This window comes from Carettochelys insculpta, chromosome 5 (assembly GCF_033958435.1).
Source record: "Carettochelys insculpta isolate YL-2023 chromosome 5, ASM3395843v1, whole genome shotgun sequence".
NCBI classification, from domain to species: Eukaryota; Metazoa; Chordata; order Testudines; family Carettochelyidae; genus Carettochelys; species Carettochelys insculpta.
Window position 1 is genome coordinate 74,486,159 of NC_134141.1, and position 21,277 is coordinate 74,507,435.

The 21,277-nt window shown below is 41.7% G+C and overlaps 1 long non-coding RNA gene across 1 annotated transcript; it reads right to left on the reverse strand.

Moving 5' to 3' along the window:
- Window positions 1-6,233: 6,233 nt before the first annotated feature.
- LOC142013652 (uncharacterized) lies at window positions 6,234-20,388 on the reverse strand. Its single transcript, XR_012645747.1, has 3 exons — window positions 20,362-20,388; window positions 17,165-17,230; window positions 6,234-6,290 (listed from the first exon to the last, which is right to left on the reverse strand). It is a non-coding gene; the product is annotated as an uncharacterized LOC142013652 (long non-coding RNA).
- Window positions 20,389-21,277: the final 889 nt, after the last annotated feature.

Sequence of the window (21,277 nt, forward strand, 5' to 3'; positions counted from 1 at the left end):
CTCCGGGGGCCCTTTTGTTGACAGAGCGGATCAAAAGATTGATCAACTTTTATGTGTAGATGCGATCTGTTGACAGTAACTTCTGTAGATAGATGCTTCTAGTGTAGATGTAGCCATGAAGCACTTTAGCTTTAGCCTAGATCATTGCCTGGTGTAAGTGTTGTCTTGCCAATCTGTCTTTTACATAGACTTTTTTTTTCAATAATGGTTATAGCTGACAGGACAAAGGTGACTTTTTTAAATGGTTGGAGGAATGGGATAAGCAGAAAAATAATAAGTAGTAATAAAGACACAAAACATAGTAAAATCCCCTGTTGGGAAAAAGCAGGAGTAAGGTGATTTGAAAATAGAGTAGAGCTGCAAAAAATGTGCATAAGTATTGTGTGGCTTGTGTAAGACACAATGTTTAACTTAATTGGAGGAAAGCTAATGAATATGTAAAGTGAAAGTGTATAAGGAAAGAAGTGATTGGTGTCACTTCACCAGGCTAGAAGTTGAAGGCGTAAGACTGAAGGACCAGACCGGAGGCCAGACACAGACACCATCATGAAGTGCAGGAGAGTTTCCTTGTATCCCAGAATTCATTGACTTGGGCTCCTACCTGTTCTATATTACCCGTTTCTTGTCTGGCACAGATATATATTCAGTAACTGTAAGTGACAATAATTATGCTTGAAAATTAATAAAGGTAAAAATTGGTTAAGCCTCAATTGGATGGACTGGAGTTGCACAATTTTACAATATCAACTGCAAATTTAATTTATTTACTGTCCTTCATGTAGCAGAACTCCTCTCATTTCGTGCCTCAGTGCAACAGCTATTATTGCTTGCTAGGCCGATTTGAACAAATCTGGCAGTAGTGTGCCTCCTTGCATCCCTTCTAGGATCATCCTTAACCAAAATGTCAGCTTTTGGTCCACTCCCAGTACACTCATCAATTTGTTATAGGTGCTATCTATAAGCCTGACCAATTTCTCTGGGATGTCATATATTCTTAAGGCTTGCCATAACCCTTTCTTCCAAATGCCATCAAAAGCCTGTTTGAAGCTTATAAAGTTGTTGCTGCAGGTTCTGCTGTGATCTATATATCTGTGCTAATTTTTCACAAATAGCTGACCTATTTTACTTGTTCTGGTCTGAATCCAGCCTGCTCCTTCCACATAGCACTTTATTCTCCTCTGCATCATCTTGGTGAATACTTTTCCCGCACATCAATAAGCTGGTTCATCTGCCATTCTCACACTCAATCTTCTCTCTTTTATTTATAAATTGGTACTATTATTGCTTTCCCCTGTTTGCTCAGCACTTGCTCTTAAATCTTTTTGAATAGCTTGTGCTTTGCCTTTATCATGCGTTCTCTCCTGCTTGCAGAAGCTGTGCAATTATGTTGTCACTTCTTGGTGCCTTTTTCTTTTGCAAACTTCTTATCAAGATCTTTGCCTCTTATTTTAAGAATTCCAGCATCTGCTCCCTCTTGTTTGTACTGGAGAGCTTCTTCAGGACTGTTTCATCTGCTGTGTTCTGTGCATTGTACAGCTCTTCAAAACATTTTTTCCCATTGCTTATTCTCTGCTTGTTCATTATCTTCAATTATTTGTCCATGCTTGTCTTTCACCACCACCATCTTCAACTTGTAACTCCCACTTAGTTCTCTTATCTTGTGATGTAAGCCCTGTATCAGTTTTACTTAATTTTTTCTCATGCATCTTTACATTATTTGCTTTTTTCCCAGTTGTTTCTGTCTGTAGTCATATTATTTAGCTGTATGCCCAATTTATTGTCCTACATTAACTATAAATTAGTGCTAGTATCGTTAATGAGAGCAAGCAAAAATGTGTGACACAGACAAATTGAAAGAGCCAGCTATGGAGAAAGACTATGTCAAAGACATGTGGAAAAAAATCACCTCGCTAGTGAAAGAAGAAATGAATGCTGAAGTAAACATGAAACAATGTAAAACTGGGATTACCAGAGCCTCTGAGCAAAGTATTGGGATAGAAGACAAAAATGAAGAACTCAAGATAGCGAATGGATAAAGTACTGCAGATTAGCCACAAGTGTAGGAAGCTGGCAGAATTTTTTTAAAAAGGCACAAGTCTAAGAACTGAATGTATGCATGAAACTGAAAAGCCTTGTCTACACTAACCCCCCTTTTGGAAGGGGATTTAAATGACACAGATTGGAAATAGTTAATAAGGACCTGATATGAATATTCAGCACCTCATTAGCATAATGGTGGCCAGTCACGCGTCGAAAGTTCTGCTTTCGAAAAACAAACTGGCTGTGTACATGTGCGCACTTTGAAATAACCCCCCGACTTTGAAATTCCCTTATTCCCAAAACGCATTGGGAATAAGGAATTTCTAAGTCTGGGGTTTATTTTGAAGCACCCACATCTACATGGCCAGTTTGCAGCTTGAAAGCAGCACTTTTGAATTGTGACTGGCCACCGTTATGCCAATGAGGCACTGAATATTCATATCAGCACCTCATTAACCAGTTCTGATCCGTGTCATTTACATACTCCATCTGAAAGGGAGGGGTAGTGTAGACACTGCCAAATTAAAATATATTTGGGCTGTAAAATAACCCTTTATTTGTGTGTGTGTGTTTGTACTGTGCATATTCCAGCTGGAGATGTTCATGTCTTCAAAAGCCAGGAAGTTAACACAAAATTATAATATTATATAATTTGGTTCTTCTAATTTGTTGTTTGTGAATCTTACTTCTGCTTTTCATCACTTTATGTAGTTATCTATGTTACTTACATTCAGTTATTCACTCCGGTTGGCATGTGGTAATTCTGGTTCTGTATTGCTATGCAACTAAGCCCAGCAGAGTGGAGTGGAAGGAACTTCTTTTGAGATAACCAGTTAACATCAGAGGTCTTGTATGATCTCCCTCTTGGGTAAGTAAGAAGAGCAAAATCACATATTGCATGATGTTCTTTGGAACATATGTTTTAATTGGGTCCTGTGCACCATCATGTTTTCCAAGCTGGCAGTACCAGGAAGCCACATTAATATCTATTCAAGGCAAAGTAGATCACAACTGGCAGGTAGATTTTATTATAGTCTTATGAGAAAGAAGTAAATTAAGCCACAAGGGATAAAGCAGAATATGCGGAGGGCTGACTGAACCCAGCATATTATCCACCCTCCTATGTAAAATTTGCCTGGCTTGCAAGGCCTTAACTAGATTGTCCTGGAAAAAAATAAAATGAGACATTCCTTTTGTGGCAGAGGACCTCTCTGCCATAATGTTTAAATGGCCAGACATTTTCTTCCCTTATATCTGTAAGGTTGCCACTGCATTATATTGTGGCTTTTCTTTTCGTGTTGTACCCAGTGAGGCAGATTTTGAGCCTGATAACATCACTATACCCACACTCATTCCATGAAACTCAACTCTGAACTTACACAATTACAACAGAGAATAGACTTTGACCCAGAGGATGAACTAATACTGTACATTAAAACAGTTGTTAGAATTGAGTTCCATGGAGTTTGGAAATGAGAGAGTTTTAAGCTCTGAGTTACTCTTGAATGTATTGGCTTTGCATATATGTATTGTTGACTTCCCCTCCCTCTGGCCCTCAACCCCAATATCAGACCTATAGAGAGAGCAGGCATCTGTTACTATTTCCAGCTAAAAATCTATGCTGGTTCAAGTGATAGAATTTAATTGAGTTGTTTTTGTTTAAGGGTGGGGAAGTTGGAGGAAGAACCAAAAGTCCAAGATCTTTTCTTTCTAGGCCCATGATTTATTTAGTATATATGTCTTTAGTTTGTAGCACATATATGGGCTCCTCACAACTCATTCATATCCTGACTAAAGTCAGTAATAACCGAAAGTTGTTACCATCTGATAAACAGTGGTTGGCAGCCAAGAGCCGTGTCTACACGTGCACGCTACTTCGAAGTAGCGGCACTAACTTCGAAATAGCGCCCGTCACGGCTACACGTGTTGGGCGCTATTTCGATGCTAACATCGACGTTAGGCAGCAAGATGTCGAAGCCGCTAACCCCATGAGGGGATGGGAATAGCGCCCTACTTCGAAGGTGAACGTCGAAGTAGGGCACGTGTAGACGATCCGCGTCCCACAACATCAAAATAGCGGGGTCCGCCATGGTGGCCATCAGCTGAGGGGTTGAGAGACGCTCTCTCTCCAGCCCCTGCGGGGCTCTATGGTCACCGTGTGCAGCAGCCCTTAGCCCAGGGCTTCTGGCTGCTGCTGCTGCAGCTGGGAATCCATGCTGCATGCACAGGGTCTGCAACCAGTTGTTGGCTCTGTGGATCTTGTGTTGTTTAGTGCAACTGTGTCTGGGAGGGGCCCTTTAAGGGAGCGGCTTGCTGTTGAGTCCGCCCTGTGACCCTGTCTGCAGCTGTGCCTGGCACCCTTATTTTGATGTGTGCTACTTTGGTGTGTAGACGTTCCCTTGCAGCACCTAGTTCGATGTGGTGCTGCGCAACGTCAATGTTGAATGTCGATGTTGCCAGCCCTGGAGGATGTGTAGACATTATTCATCGAAATAACCTATTTCGATATCGGTACATCGAAATAAGCTACTTCAATGTAGGCTTCATGTGTAGACATAGCTAATGTGAACAGTGTCATGCTAAAATGTATTGGATACATCACAACTGCACTAATTACACACCTTATTTCAGAGACTAATGACTGAATTGGCATACGTGCAGAATTGTCACTTCCAATATCCCTCTAGGTCAGGAATGAAGCATGTTGGTAGAAGTTGTTCAGAAGAAGGAAGTGGACCCTGCTGCAGATTTTGATTCTGCTAGCTGAGAAAGCGTTAGACTTCTACACAATCTACTTTTTGTGAGTACAGGCTCAATAGCTGTGGTTGACAGCTTATTATTGGAAAATGCTGATTGAAGAAACTGCTATGTTTTGCAGGAATGTATCGATTTCATTCATCAAGAGTTTTTGAGAGGAAATGCTTTGTTTCAACAAAAGGTGACAAGTTTCATTTTTAGTTTTATACTATACTAGTAGGGCCAGCCCCTTTGTGGTGGTTACCAAGCAGGAGGTCGCTGGCAGCTCTAGCCCTGAGGATCCAACCAGGGCCGGGAAAACCCTGGCAGCCTCGGGGCTGGGAGCCAGCAGGTGCAGAGATCTGTCAGCAGCTCTGGGCCATGGGAACTCCAGCAGCCCTGTGGCCAGCAGCTAGCTGGGGTGCAGAGCTTTCCTAGCCTCTCCAGTCAGTGGACTGGGTCAGGGGAAGCTTGGCAGCTCCAGCCCTGGGGATCTGGATGGGACCAGGGCCTGGGCCAGGGGAAACTCAGTGCCCTGGATCTGGGAGCTGGCTGGGATGAGAAACTCTGACAGCAACCCTGGGACCAGGAGCTGGCAGCTCCATCCTGGGGGATCTGGGGGAACCCAGCAGCCCTGGGGCTGGGAGATGATTGGGGTAGGGAGCTCCGCTGGTAGCTTTAGCCCTGGAGATCCAGCTGGGGTGGGACAGATGCCTCTCATTTTGCAACAGTATAGATTAAAATTTAGAGAATTGTACATGCTGCTCATACAAAAATGAATGATGATTTTAATATTTCTCACTCAAATTATTTTACAATTTTCATGTTGCAATAAGTTTGAAAATTTTGACTTTGTTCCAATTTGGAATGAAAGAAAATTCTGAGTTGCTGGAAATTCCAGTGAAACAGATTTTTGAGTTTCAACCAAATATTGTTGAGTTGCTTTGTGTTCATGGGTGGCTCTGAAACTGGTACTGCTCTTTTCTTTATAGGCTATAATCCCAAATGCCTGAAAGATTTCAATTTGTATTTTCACATTTGATTAATTTAGGACCTGTTAAGTTTCAGTTGATTATAATAACCAATTTTCTCCATTGTCGGTAGATATAAATTCAGACAACACACACACTTGCTTTTTAACAATATTCAATAACTTTTTCAAAATTGCAATTTTGGACCTGAACACGTCTCCTTTTGGCGTCTAATCCATACCTATACTCTGAGTGGAGCATAGGTCATCTACAAGTGTCCTCCTCTCAGGACAAAACTTCTAGCTGACTCTAGGAATACCGCAGTTGTTGTCCTTCAATCACAGTAGATCTTCTACATGTTCTCTGATGTCTTCCTGCTTTGCATTTTCCTTGTGGGTTCCATTTGAGAGCTTGACAGACTATGGTGGATGATGGTTTTCTGAGTGTGTGGCCAAGCCATTCCCACTTTCTTCTCTTGATTTGCAGAGTAATCCATACTAATTCTCTGAAGTAGTGGAATATCCTCAGTTCATATGCAATAGGCTTATGGAAATATAAAGGGAGATTCAACTTATAATAATCAGGTTTGAATATTTTAAACACATTTATTTTCTGAGAAATAACTGTTGAAATATCCTCATCTGAGGTGCTTGATATGTCCCTGGCCATGGGCTGTGGTGTCTGTGTTTCTCCCCACATCTTAACCAAAAGCCTTAGGAACTGAGCATTTAAACATCTGTGTTGTTTAATTCATGGCTTTATTCCCTATCAGGCCCATAAAACTGCTTTATAAACCCTCATTGCAAAAATCCCCCTTGAAGAACACCATAGAACTTTCCAGAACCAGAGTAAACAGCAGCAACGGTTGCAAATGACAGTTGGTGTTAATATTCATGAGAGGTAGTTAATATTTATGAGTTATAGTTTAAAATTCTAGTGTTCAATTGGTTAGTTTTCAATCCTTCATACATATGTAACTCAGGACTTTGCTGGTTGCCATGGCAATCAAAATGCAACATGGACTTCAAACAGGTCCTCACAGGTCCTATAAAGTTAGGAGCCTGAGTGCCCTGGGCTCACTCTTGTTCGGGATCCGGACCTGGAAAGAGCTGGAGAAGAAAGAAGAAAAGAAGGTGACAAGCCTCGTGTCAGTCGTCGTACCCCAGACACCGAGGGACATCGAAGACCCGAAGAGGACGCCTTCAGGAACTCGGACTTTGCGCCCATAGCCAGCGAGGGACAAAGAAGAGCTCCTGATCACCACCATTTTAAAGGCTCCGGTCTAGCCAGAGGGTTCGTTCCGGCCGGAGGCACCACCTACTAAGCGTGTGCCCGGTGACAGGGACAAACCGCAGCAGCGGTCCTGCCCTTCTCCCCATTGACTATTGCCGTGGCCGGTGGGGAGAACTAAAGGCCGTCTTGAAATCACTACAAATTTGCTCGCTTGCCTGCAAATTTGTACAGGAGGTTTTTGTGGACCAAGTTGGTTCTTTTCCTCCTGGGTTTCTTCTTCCATCCTCTTTCCTATCAGGCCAGCGCGGTGCTGTAAAAACGCGCCTGTACAGCCATACCTTCCTCGCTCCTGACAGAAGTGATCGCAGGCCCAGCGCCTGGAAACAGAGCTTAGGAAGGAGAGGTAACAAACAAATGTACTTGTAAATGACCTGGTTAATGTGTATGTTTTATACCTGTTGTTGCATCTTCGCCTGTTGCTGGATGTGTTAAGCAGTAGCAGCAAGGTGCTATAGGTGGTAGGCTGGGACTGCCCCAGTTCTGCCAATACAATTCAATCTGTAACCCTTTGTTTCTGATAGCCTATGTAAAGCACAGGGGGCGCTATTTATAGCCAGCCCGAGACTTCTGTAACCCTCAAAGCATTGCAAAAGCATAATTTACTTTGCCAGTAAAAGGCAAGGATTAATTTGGACTGGCCCGTAATAGGGACAGATATTGAACTTGAAAATTACCAGGAAGGTGTTTTCCATTTAGGACAAGCCGTTGGCCAGGCAGTCCACTTCAGGGAGTCGTTGTAAGAGGCGACCCCTAAACCTCAGGAACTGTCGTAGGAGGCAGTCCCATTCCATCTGCTCCCCCCTGTTCGAGAGGGAGGTTGAGCACCCAGATCATCGTAAGAGGTGGTTCTGGAATAAGGTTGAGAGCCTCGCGGTTCTCCCCCCTGCTTGTAAGTGGATAACACGCCACAGCAGGGTACCTAGCCATTAACTGGTGCCTCTTAAAAAGAGGAAGTCTTGTAATATTGTGCTTAACTGCTTTCCCCTTACAGCACGCAGTGAAGACTCCATGGGATTCCTGGGAGCCACTGTAAGTAGCAGGACACTCTAAGGGTGCTGCTCATTGCAGCTATACATAAATTAAGGGTTGGTCTTATAAATAAACAAACTCTGTGCTAAGAGGCTGGTAGAAAGAAGGGAAGAACCTATAGTTTGTCAACTCAGGTCCATCCCAGTTGGTAAAACCTTTCCTCTTAATAAAATTCCTTTTGGTTGTACCTTAAAAAGAGACTCACTCATTCTTTCAGGGCAGACAGCGTTCAGCAACATTGACTTAGATCCTAGCACAACCCTGTAAACCCCATTGGAAGCAACCACCGTGTACAGCGCACTAGGTTGCGGGGTAAAATCCAGTGAGACACTCCACCAGCATCTCTAAGGGTGTGGTTAAGTGTCTTGGAGGCAAAAAATCAGAAAAAAATAAAAAATTTGTGTTGTGCCTCAGTTTCCCCAAGTGCACACACATTGCTCAAAAGCATTGCCTCTCGCGATAACAACTCTTTTCTAATCTTTCAAAAGTGGGGCTTCCTTTCGAAGGAACCCCATCTTCATGGGTATTTTACATTTCAAAAGCATCACTTTTGATGTGGTGAGTGCCTGCTATTATGCAAATGTTCATATCAGCACCTCATTAACATTTTTGAACAACTGCATTTACATGCTCCTTCCAAAAGGGAGGGGGGCCTCTCACTGATAAAAAGAGGAAAGACAAATATATAAAGTGATTGTAAACCTTCCAAAATTGGCAGAGGGTTTCAGGGACAGACGTAGTGCATGTAGCAATGTTTAACTCATTCTTTTAAACAGACTATATTTCAAGTTGTCAATGTCTCTTTAATTTTCAGGTCTTTCCAAGGTCAGAAGTTCAGTATGCTGAAGTTGCCTTATTTTACTTTATGTTTTGTGTTTATTTCAGCAGCTTTTGAAAGCTATTGTTATCTTAATATATTATCATGGTAATTAGCCATGTTTGTGTAGTTCCAATGCAAATGCAAGGTTTATACTGTATGAACAGTTTTCTACGATAAGAATTGAAATGACCTCTTTCTTTCAAAAACTATTTATTACAGTTGCAAGACCTACATATTCAAAATCCACACGCACTGCTGCTAGTTCCTGCAATTTACTGTGTTTTTTTCCCTTTTAGCTGTGACGATAGCAAATGTGAAATAAACATCACCATCAGTTTGTTAAACGAGCAAACAGATATTATTAATATTGGACATTAAATGATCACAGTAATTCTTAGAATTATGGAAAGAGCATTTTAAATTTAAGTGAGCACAAATATGGTAATGGAGTTTACCATTGGGGCAGGGGGCTGGACTCGATGGCCTCTCGAGGTCCCTTCCAGCCCTAGTGTTCTATGATTCTATGAATCATGCTGTGCATATGAATGCATAGATCTGTAAACTGAGGCTAGACAAGAGCTCAGATCATCTATTTGATTCCTTTGAAGAAAGTCAGTGCTATGTTTTGAGTAAGTCTGGGTCAGCTTTTGGTAAAAACTCAACTAGGTTTTGTGTAGCATTGTACTTCTTTTAGACAAAATAATCTCACATTGCTTATCTTTATAAACATTTTCTATTCAGAGGCCTGCTACACAGGCTGACTGTACTATGCAAATCTCATAGACACATTAATTTTTCCCAATATATAAAAAAAGTGTGTTCCTTGACTGGAGTATATTGGCTAGACAATACCATCAGCACACTGTACATCTTTCAAATTAGGAGGCTTACACAGCAACTGTGGACGAATGAACTGCAAAATTTTTGGAGGAACAGTTCAGGTATGCACTCAAGTTCACATGTGTTCTTAAATTGTATCTAAAAGTCTTTTGCCTTAAATTTGGCTGGAAATGTCACCAAATCAGGTTCTCTGGTGAGATTTTTATTAGGGGTTCAAATACCAGGGGAACTTCCTCTCTTAAAATATTTCAACTTTTTCTGTTGTGCTTCTATGTCTACTCTGGAAGCAGCATGATAAATGAACATAGAAGTTAAAGGAACATTTCTGGACCTTGAGGAAAGGTTTGGTTTGGGCTTAGAACAAAGTTTTGGGGAGAGTTATTTCACTCATTCTTTTTACCATCAGAAGTGGCAGAACACTTGGTTGCAGATTAGAATATAGTGTTTATTATATATCACACAAATAAAATTTCTAGACTACCATTTAGTATCATAGGAGTTACATCGGAGGGGTAGCCATGTTAGTCTGGATCTGTAACAGCAACGAAGGGTCCTGTGGCACCTTATAGACTAACAGAAAAGTTTTGAGCATGAGGTTTCGTGAGCACAGACTCACTTCATCAGATGCTGGTCTTGGAAATCTGCAGGGCCAGGTATAAATAAGCCAGAGCAAGGGTGGGGATAACAAGGTTAGCTCAGTCAGCAAGGGTGAGGCTTACCACCAGCAGTTGATCTGGAGGTGTGCTTCCCCTCCCTTGGTGTTCACACCTCCAGATCAACTGCTGGTAGTAAGCCTCACCCTTGCTGACTGAGCTAACCTTGTTATCCCCACCCTTGCTCTGGCTTATTTATACCTGGCCCTGCAGATTTCCAAGACCAGCATCTGATGAAGTGAGTCTGTGCTCACGAAAGCTCATGCTCAAAACTTTTCTGTTAGTCTATAAGGTGCCACAGGGCCCTTCGTTGCTGTTATAGGAGTTACATATACACATGTTTGGGGACTGGTGCAACTTGGGGAAAATTAGAGGGTGCTGTGCACTGGCCAACAACCAAGCTTCCTCTCTGCCACAAGGCCCCTATGCCTCATGCCTGCTGTTGGTCTGGCTGAGCTATTCCTCCCACAGCCTCCCAGCTGATTAGCAACATTCAGAAAGCTCTAGAAGGGCATGGGAGGATCTGGAATGTGGCACACTCAGGGGAAGGGTGGAGTGGGGATGTAGGTTGGGGAAGAGATGGAGTGAGGGGAGATCCTGAGATGGGTTGGTTTCTAGCAACTCCTGCCTCCTCCCACAGTGGAACGGAAAGTTGGCACCTATGTGCACACTGAAAGTTACTACGCGCCATGCTTGGATCTTTGTAGCTCTTATAAATTTATATTCAAAGTTCTATTTAGCTTCTGAGGATCCCAACAGCTGATTCTATTTAAAAACTTTCTTCCATTCCCTCTTAATTATAGTAAACATAAATATACTTGTGTTACATAAAGATCTGGGCCCAATCCTTTGCCATAGAAAGACAATGGAAGCTTGTCAATTGACTTCACTGAAGCAGAATCAGGATCTTTATGCAGCAGCCCAGAATAGAACTATCCAGTTCTCTTAGTATAGGTAGGTAGCGGATAGAATCACTAGAAAATTATAGATCTATTATTTTCCTGGTTCCTTAAGACTCTACAGTTGGTTGCTCCATTAGTTCCATCCTAATTGGAAACTCTTGCCTATAAATAATTTCATCAACAGCCCTCCGTTAGTGAATATGCAAACCCATACTGGCAGCTGGTAACTCTGCTGGTCAGAGCCCATCCATCAAAGTTCTAAATTTTTCAACACAGAAATGTAAGGCTTTGGGTGTTACTGTTAAAGTAAAAAACAAAACAGGCACAGGCAGCTGTTAAAGCATCCTTAGAAAGCCACCCAAGGCATCTACAGACTTGGTCATGCTGTGTACCAAGCAACAGTGATTATGTAATGAAGGCAAAGGCAGCCTTAAATAGAAAATTGTCCCTTGTCAAACAAAAGGAGCAGTAATCGCTCCCTTTTAACTCACTGAACTGTTAACATCAAAGCCTGGTTGAGACTACTAAATTGATAAGGTGTTTAGAAATGTAAACACCCAGCTGGAGTTGAATTATTTATTTTTAACTCTACACTGATTTTAGATTACACTTGTCGATACTTAATGTCTTTAATAAATTCATAGTAATTACATTTTATATAACCATCACATGATTTTTCAATAAAACATACCTTAAATAAGCCTGGTAAAATGGTGCTTGCAACCTCTTGAATGCAATTGTTAAATCAAGTTTAATGGAAAGCTTTCCAGTCATCATACAGTAGAAAGCAGGAGTTTCTATTGCACAGCCTGCTTGGCTGTTAGCCATGGTTGGCTCTTTTCAGTCACAAACAAGTGTTTTGAGTTTTGTGTGCTTCATATTCTTAGTGGCAGCTTCCACTTCTGAGGGGGAACCTGAGATGTATAAATGTGAATGACTTTGCAGTTATCCATCCCCTCCCACTCAGCCATGAAGTTATAAAGTAGTCAGACGTGTATGAAGAAGCCCCAAACATACTGTAATAGCTCCTGCTTCCTCTGGAATGCAGATATGGGAAATAATGGAACTCAGAATAGGTAGTACTTCTGCTTGGGAGAAATGGAGCTGTTTTAGGTAAGTTGAGTTAAAAATGTGCCCTTGTAGCCAAGAAGGCTAATGGCATAATGGGGTGCATTAGCAGAAGTATTTCCAGCAGTTCTAGGGAAGTTATTATTCCCCTGTACTCGGCTCTGGTGAGGCCTCATCTGGAGTATTGTGTCCAGTTCTGAGCCTCCCAGTATAGAAAGGATGTGGATGCACTGGAGAGATTTCAGCAGAGGGCAAAGAAAATGATTAGGAGTCTAGAGTGCATGACCTCTGAGGAGAAGCTGAGAGATTTGGGCTTATTTAGTTTTGCAGAAGAGAAGACTGAGGGGTGATTTTGTTAGCGGTCTTCATCTTTCTGAAAGGCGGCTCTAAAGAGGATGGGGAGAGACTGTTCTCAGTGGTGACAGATGGCAGAACAAGGAGCAATGATCTGAAGTTACAGAGGGAGAGGGCAGGGTAGAGCCAGGCAGAGCTCCATGACCATGGCCTTCTGCATGCTGAAGTTCTGGAGCCACTGCTGGGTCGTCCACTGCCCTGTGACCAGCTGATCCCACTAGTCAGAACTGGTGCGGTGCCTCCAGATTTGCTGGTGCACTCTCAGAGCAGATCAACAGAGGAATCCATTGACAGAAGTTTTACTGGAAGGTATCTTCTGACAAAAACTTCTGTCAGCAGAGACAGGAGCCCAGGTATCCCTGTTACATATAGTAATTTACTTCTTTGTCACACTTACATGGTGTCTTTGGCTAAGTTAGACGGATGGGTAGGTGGTTTGCCCATTCAACAATCACAGTGACTTGTGGAGGATGGGAGCTGTGACAGGAAAAAGGCAGCTCCCTTATTTGCCAAGTCTCTGAATAGTTGCAGATGCCCAGCCCTTTTAAGATGAATTTGGGCAAAAGTGACAGCAGAGTGGTCAAGAATTTATGTTACCTATTGTGGCAGAGCCACTCACCTCACATGAGCAATCCCTATTGGGGTGTGTGTATGCTTGCCCTGGCTCTCTAACTGCATTGCTTGGGATGCTCCCCCTTAGGTAACTCACTTCCAAAAGCAGATTTTCAATGATTCAGGCCTCCAGCTGAGTCACACAGTCAATAGATGTAAAAAAACCCAGTCCAATGGGGTCTCTCTCTGCCCTTATCTGTCTCTGGCTGTAGTTCATCTTAGGCTCAATCCTCAATTGGTCCAACAGGGTGTATTCTAGCACCCCTGCTTGCCTAAGAATCTTTGAATGATGTTCTACCCCTTCAAATTTCATGACTGGTGATGAATGACACAAACCCTCTAATTGCTTTTTAACATAGTGCATAGTAGCAGACCTCGGAGGTCTGCATTGTAGAAATCAAATAGTTGACAGGAAGTCTCAGGTTCTGATAGAGACTATAAAATCTTAAAGCCTTAAATGATCTGGATGCCATCTACTTGAGACAGTGCTTTCATCTCCACAAGGCACCATCATAGTAGTGCTTGAGTTAATAACTCCCCAGTTTGATAAGCAATGCTATATCTACACAACAAAGTAAGCCTGGGTCTGGGGGACATGCGACCGCAGACTCTGTATCTGTCAAGCCTGCCTTTTTTCCCGCCTTCTTTTTATTTTTTTTAGGGAGAAGGTAAGTGAGGAGGGCAGCAAACAGAAGAAAGATGGGACGTACTTAGTGATTACACAGTGCACTGTAGTAAACTTTGTTTTTTAAATTTATTTAATGGCTCTAAAAACTGTGGAAGGAGCAAAATAGAATAGAAAGCAAGAGGCTAAGCCTAAAAACAGAGGCACCATACACAAAACATGCCCTCATCAGAAAAAGTAACAGCATTTCATCTCTGTGCCACATTGTTCTAATTTCCTTTACATCTGTGTCCTTCCTGAATATGTGTCTGTGGAGGAGCTGTAGCAGCAGCAGTAATAACAACCACACTGCCAGTTAAAGGTGTTGTACTTGGGGTTGACCAGGGCTTAGTCTGAGGACAAGATCACCTCCAGGGATGGAGTTGTAGCTCTCCAGTTACTAGTACAATCACTGCTTTACCTTCTCTAACTTGTCAAACAATGAGGAGCTTCTGAAGGCTAAATCTAGCAGTAGCTAATAGCGGCATTACTGCTGGGTGAATGACACTGATGCATTGGGACTAAGTATCTGACATTGTCAAGATAAGATCACAATGAAGATGACTTTCACTTCCAATGTAAGCTATCAGAAAACAGACACCACCTATAAACTGAGTAGCTAAGTGTGGTGTTGTGCTGCCACGGTGCTATTTAGACATAATGAACAATGCCCATTACTGTTTGGCGTGTTTCTTAATTGCTATGAAACTACAGGTTTAGTGGGTCAAAAAAGAGAAGCTAGTTTTATACCATTTCTTTAATTTGCCATTGTTGATGGTTAATGACCTTTGGGAAGGGCTCATTTTTTCGAGCTATGCTTTTTTGTGTGGTATGATTCAGTGGGCAGACACACACCCCATCACATAGGGCTGATTCACTGAAAGTTGTTTGATTAGTCTGTAGGGTTGTTTGACTCCTGCTTCACTTCAAGTATTGCAGATGTTTTGCGACGTTTCAAGAAGTGAACTTCACAAAATGTCAGACAAAAAAAAAATTAGAGAGGCTCAAAACATTCCTGGGAACACTGGAGTGTGTTAGTCTTGGGATGTCATTGTGCCTGGGAGAAATGTTCCCTGTCCTGCTGCATGATGATAATTGGGTAATTTTCCATTCTTTCCTTGTTGGGAAGCCAGTTCCTCTCTCTCCCCCACAGCTCTTATTTCCATCTGGTTATGTACTCAGGGGGACACTTGTGTCAGTTTATGAAAGTGCCATATCTATGCTTCAGACTATAGCACACTACTGCCATCATACCTATGCTGATCTCTGATCAATAGCAATGTCCCAGCAAAAGCCCCTTCTGTAAATACTGAGCTTTTACTAGGATAGCTTGTGTCACAGATGGTGGGGGAGGGTTTGTTACCCTTTACCACCATTGCTAGTTATGACTCCAATTATGCTTTGGACTTCTTGATTACACCCCTGCATGCTTCAGCGTTATTTTTACCAGTGTTTTTTTGTAAAAGCAGAGGAGCTGGGACTCATCTGGCTCCACCGACCACTGGTTCTTGCAGCTGGGGCTGCCAGCAGGGCTCCAAACCCCAGCCGGTTCCTTGCTGCGGGGCTGCTGGGGACCCTGCTCCTTGGCTGGAGCTGCTGGCTGGGCTCTACACCCCAGCCAACTCCCAGCCCTGGGGCTGCTGGGGTCCCCCTGGCCCTGGCTGGGTCCCTAGGTCTGGAGATGCTGGTGGGGCTCCGTGTCCCAGCTGGATTCTAGCCCCTGGGCTGCTGGGGTTCCCTGGCTGGGTGCCTAGGGCTGGAGCTGCCAGCATGGATCTCTGCCTCAGCTGGCTGTCAGCCGTGGGGCTGGCGGGGTCCCCCACCACCTGGGTGGAGATCCCACGGCTGGGGCTGCGGAGGTGCCAGTACTCTGTATTGGCATGCTCTGGTACTAAAAAAAAAAAAAGCCCTGATTTTTACACTCCTTCCTAGTCATCTGTTCAAGTTTCCCTTTCTTGTAAGCTTCCTTTTTGTTGTTAAACTCACTGAAGATTTTTCTGTTAAGCCAAGCTGGTTGCCTTCCATATTTGCTCTTCTTTCTGCACATTGGGACAGTTTGTTCCTGCATCCACAATAAGCCTTCTATAAAACATAGCCAGCTCTCCTGGACTCATTTCTCCCTCATATGATACTACCAGGTGATCCAGCTCATCCATTCCTTAAGGGTGAAGAAAGGGGTTTCAGGCTGTGGGGTGCCAGGAAGAGGCTAACAATCTTTCTAGGTTATGTGAGCCTAGACAGTGCACCACACTTGGGCAGAAGGAGTGCCACAGCATGGTTGCTGACACGAGATTCTTTAGGTCTAATTTTCAGAGGCACAGAATAGCCACAGCTCTCATTAATTTCAACACCTACGACATCTGAAAAACAGGAATGTCAAACTGGGTACCCAAAAACCAAAAGACACAAAATCAGCAAGCCCTTTAAAAAAATTGTTCCATTTGTCTATGCTTTTAGTAATTGCCTTTTCCACCAAACTCCCACAGAGATCTTTGAGAACTTTGCTGTGGTTGTTCTTATTGGGATGTTTGTGTACCCTGCAAGCTGTAGGAGTTACCTAAAAGCAGCAATATTTTCCAGATAGAGACAGGGGAAGAGAAATATAGGGTGAGGTTGGGAGAGTTGTGTGCATTTTTGTCGTTCTATGGTTTACTAATTACATGTATTGTGAGTTTGCTGTGCTGTCCCCAGATTCTTTTGTGGAACTGCAGTTTGCTTGTCATCATTTAAGTTATTCATTTTCTTCCATACATAGTTGAATCTTTCTTCAAGGGAAGGGTATACACTTAGCTTTTAGTTTTTCTTAAATTTAATAAAGACTTGTATGAGATCTAAAGTGCCAGTCCTGGCTCAAGTGGTATTAGAATTGTGTTGATCTGAACCCAAACAAAGAGCACGTTTGCAAAGAGAGACCTATGCCCTGGAGGTACATAGCTTGAAGAAATCTGTTTCTTGCCCTTCTCAGAGTTATTCTGACTTTGCATAACTTTTCTTTCCAAATGATATGATATCCTGTCCTACAAGGCATGCATATTGGCATGAAAACAATCCTTAAAATAAGATAAGCTGTCTGGTCTTGAAGCTTTCAGAAGATACATCTGTTCTCAAATTATGCCTAGTTCAGCCCCCTTGCATTTTTTAAATCATTTCTTAAATTATTTCTCTCTCAAAAGAACACTTACAGATCCTTGTGTTTTCATTTTACAGTTCATCAGATTGGGATGTATCCTCCACCATCATCTGCAGCTCTAACAGAAACTTGCATGTTAATAAATATTGGATAAATTGCACAATAATCTAGTGATTTTATAAAATGTTACAATGAAAATCCATATGATGGATTTCTGTGTTGCATTTTTACCCAGAGAAGCTGGCTAAATGACTATTCAGATGTCAAGAGTCTTTGAATTTTCATCTTGAAAATAGTGACCTTTATCCCCACCTAACCATAATATCAGTGTTTACTTAAGAGTGCTACTTAAGGATGATATGCTGTGTAAAAGATGTATTAGGCTGAAATGTGACTGAACCTCAACAATACATATAAATGATTAAAATATTTGTATTAATGCAACTGTGCTTAAGTGCCTTTTAAAGCGTCTTTATAGGATTTATGAGCATCTACAGTGTTGTGAAGGTTGGGAAAAATATGCACTTTTCACTACAGATTGAGTATTAATTGAACAGCTTGTTCACCATTGCAATTTCTGTAAAAACTGTTCCCCTGCCCTCCTGTATTAAATCCTAAACACTTTTATCCCCTCAGTCTTCATCATAATGACAAGTAGACTATCAAGCTGCAGAACTCTAAGTATCTGCTCTTTCTTAAAGCTGTGTTATGAGACTTCTGGCCAGGAATGAGCAAGCGCTTAATTGTTTGGCATTGGGTTCAGCAATAGGCTTTAAAGGTCAAATTTAATCCAAAGCCCCCTTAAATGAGTTTCTCATGTGATTTCTGCATTTTTACTTGTTATTAATGACTTGGACATCTTACTGCTGCAATTCCTGAATGAACAGAATAGCACCAGGAAAATGAAAGTAGAATCCTCTCAAATCCATCCTTAAATGTAAATTCAGAGAGAATTTTAAAAAAGGGTTTGAATTTATAGCAAAGCACTTCAAATACAGGCAGATTGTTCTTTCCTGTGTGTTCAACAGGTCTAATTTGAACAGAGAAGCCGAAAGACTTCACTGAAGCTTTTTTTTTTGTGTGTGTGACCATGTAAGCCAGCTTTTTGTTATGTTTGTTTTATTTCATTAAAGTTTTTTTTTTTTAAGCATTTTAGTGTTGCTGCCCTTGTAAAAAGGACACTATTTTCTCATCTTTTCTATTCTGGATTTATGTAAGCTGACATTTGCTGTGCCATTTCTCTCACTCTTAGCTATTTAAAGGCACTTGCCCACAGAATCCTTTTGGGAACTGGTTTTCTAGACTCAGGACTGGTGTTGCTTTCAGGGTGAAACCTTCTAACCTCTTCAAAGAAAAGACAGGTTTGACCCCAGAGCCCTTATTTATAAAAACCAGTCATAAGGTGACCGTCCGAAATGACCTATGAAACATGCTTTGGACTATTTTTAGATACCATAGAATGTGCTCAAGGGCAAAAGACACATTCCATGATTGAGAAAGAATTCCTGCAGAAACGTGTAGTATTAGGAGACATTAAGCCCACTGAAACATTAAGATGAGGGAGGAGGATCAAAGGATTTAATCCCCTCCCCAACTTCTTTTTGTATTAACATTTTTGTTCTAAACAACCATAAGCAGCAGTAAGTTAAAGGTGAACTAAAATGCATTTTATTTGAAAAGATGGATATAATTTGAGATTCTATACCATCCACGCTATAAGTGCATACCCATCTACAGAGCTACATTTTCATCTGAGTGTTTGATTTTTTACATAAAAATGGGCAAATTGACCCATTATCTGATACGTAGCATGCTCAACAAAAAAATGTGACAGATGAAACTGACCCCAAATTTTATAAATAAATACCTGTTGAAGATACACTAAGGAGATTTTTTCCCTATCATTATTTTAGATAAAACACGGTTCTCCTGAAGCAGTGGATGAGAACACACGGTAACAAGGCAGGATCTAGTAGTCTGAGAACAGAACAAAGGACAAGGAATTGCTAAATTCTAAATCCACAACACAGATTTCCCTGGTGGCTTTGGCAAATCATTCAATCTCTCTGATTCAGTTACCTTTGTATTTAGTTAATTATTTGACAGGTCTGCAGTGAGACTGAAAGTACTTATAATAGAGAAGTAAACTATTTTCTTTACACTGCTTCAAATCTGAGCCCCAGATTTTTAAAGGCGATTAGTCATTGCTGCAATCATGTTTTAAGAGACAACAACTAATTTCAAGAGGTATGTAGGCCCTGAGAAGTCTAATTTTCAACAACCGTCAAAGCCTAAGCCTAAATACCTTTAAAAATCTGGGCCTTGATGATGTCTTCAGTTACTTGGTAGGCAAACAAAAGAGCAACTGATTTACATGTGTATTGTCCTAAGGCGCTTTCTTTTCTTTTCTTTTTTCTCTCCATTTTTAGCTGTAAGGATCTAGCTCCCTTCCTCAAATTTTCTTGCTTTCAGAAAACATTCAGTCTAGGAATAGGGGAGGGCTTGATTTTGGTTCTTTAAAAAGATTAAATTTGTTTTTATTAAACATTTCAATTCACCTTCAGAAGGTATCTCACTTGAAAGACGTAGTGAAGTGTATTTCTTTCTTTTGCTAAATATAACACATGCATTACACTAATTTGTTGCTAGAAACTTTGATACAATTTATCCTGAAAAAAATCAACTGGGCTTTGGTAACAGTGGCTCCACACTTCATTCTGCAACATCACCTTGAACTGGTATATTTCAGTTTTTGCTGCAAACCTTGCAGTGTTCTGCTTTCACAGATCAGACTCACAATTGTGCAGCAAGCTTTTGCTAAAACTGGACCTCTTAGACGTATATTACAGTCAAAGCCTAAACCTTGAATACTTTGGCTTCTTGTATGTCCTTTATGCATGAGTGATGACGTTGCTTTGTGTACCATTATAATTTAGGGTATTGATATTTCCATGTTAAACACCTATTTTCAGGGGTTTATAACTCAGTAGTTAGAATGTGTTTCAGCTTAAATTTGGCATCTAACATCCCAGCCAGGGAGCTGAAGCACTTCCCAACCCGCATATATACTATGCTAGGGGTTAGCCACCTTTCTGAGGCGGATTGCTGAAATGTGACCTTTTGACCTCTATGTATGGATCTGAGTATAAAGGTGATACTTTTAAAAGTCACTAATAGTCCTACTTACACCAGCTTCATTAATAAACAAAACAAACAAACAAACAAATAAATGAAGATGCAGAGCTTTACCATTCAGATAGTGGTTGGTCACATTAGCTGGTCTTTCGTTAATCTACAGGCTTTGAGCAAACTCCCAGCTGCATGGAGGAAAAGGGGTAGTCTGAGCTCCTGTCTCACATGCTGATGAAAATCAGCTTGTGTGCCACTCCTGGCATGGGTTCCAGGGGTTGCTGACTCCTGCGACAGATGTCCACGCACACACACGCACACACACACACCCCACCAAGAGAGAACTTGGAATAAAATGCATGAGGTTTGGGAAGGAGAACAACACAAAGAATATTATCATGCAAAACCAGGGATGGGGATTTATGTGGAATACTCTGTGTAGTACTGCTCATCTCAAAGCAGATAGTGGAGAATTGGGTGAGGATTCAAAGAAGAGGGATGAGAATGAAGAAGGGTTTGGGAAACTCTCATATGCAGGGATTGGTAACCTTAAAAAGGAAACAAATTTAAAGGGGGTATGATAAACAATCTAGGCTGTGTCTACACTAGCTCCCTACTTCAAAGGGAGGATGGTAAGTAGGGTGTTGTGAGTTTATTAATAAAGTGTTGCAGTGCAAATGCAGCACTTCATTAAGCTAATTCTCCCCTGTGGCAACTTCAAAGTGCCAGCTTCCATGTAGCCATGGCTAATCCACGGCTACTTTGAAGTTCCTGGGCAACTTTGAAGTCCCTTTACTCTTCAAAATTTTGTAAAGTTCCCAAAGTAAAGGAACTTTGAAGTTTCCCAGGCACTTCGAAGTAGCCGCAGGTTAGCCACAGCTACACGGAAGCTGGCTTTTTGAGGTTGCCACCCAGGAGAATTAGCTTAATGAAGTGCTGCATATGCACTGCAGCACTTCATTAATAATCTCCTGACACCCTACTTACCATGCTCCTTTCGAAGCAGGGAGCTAGTGTAGACACAGCCCTATAGTAA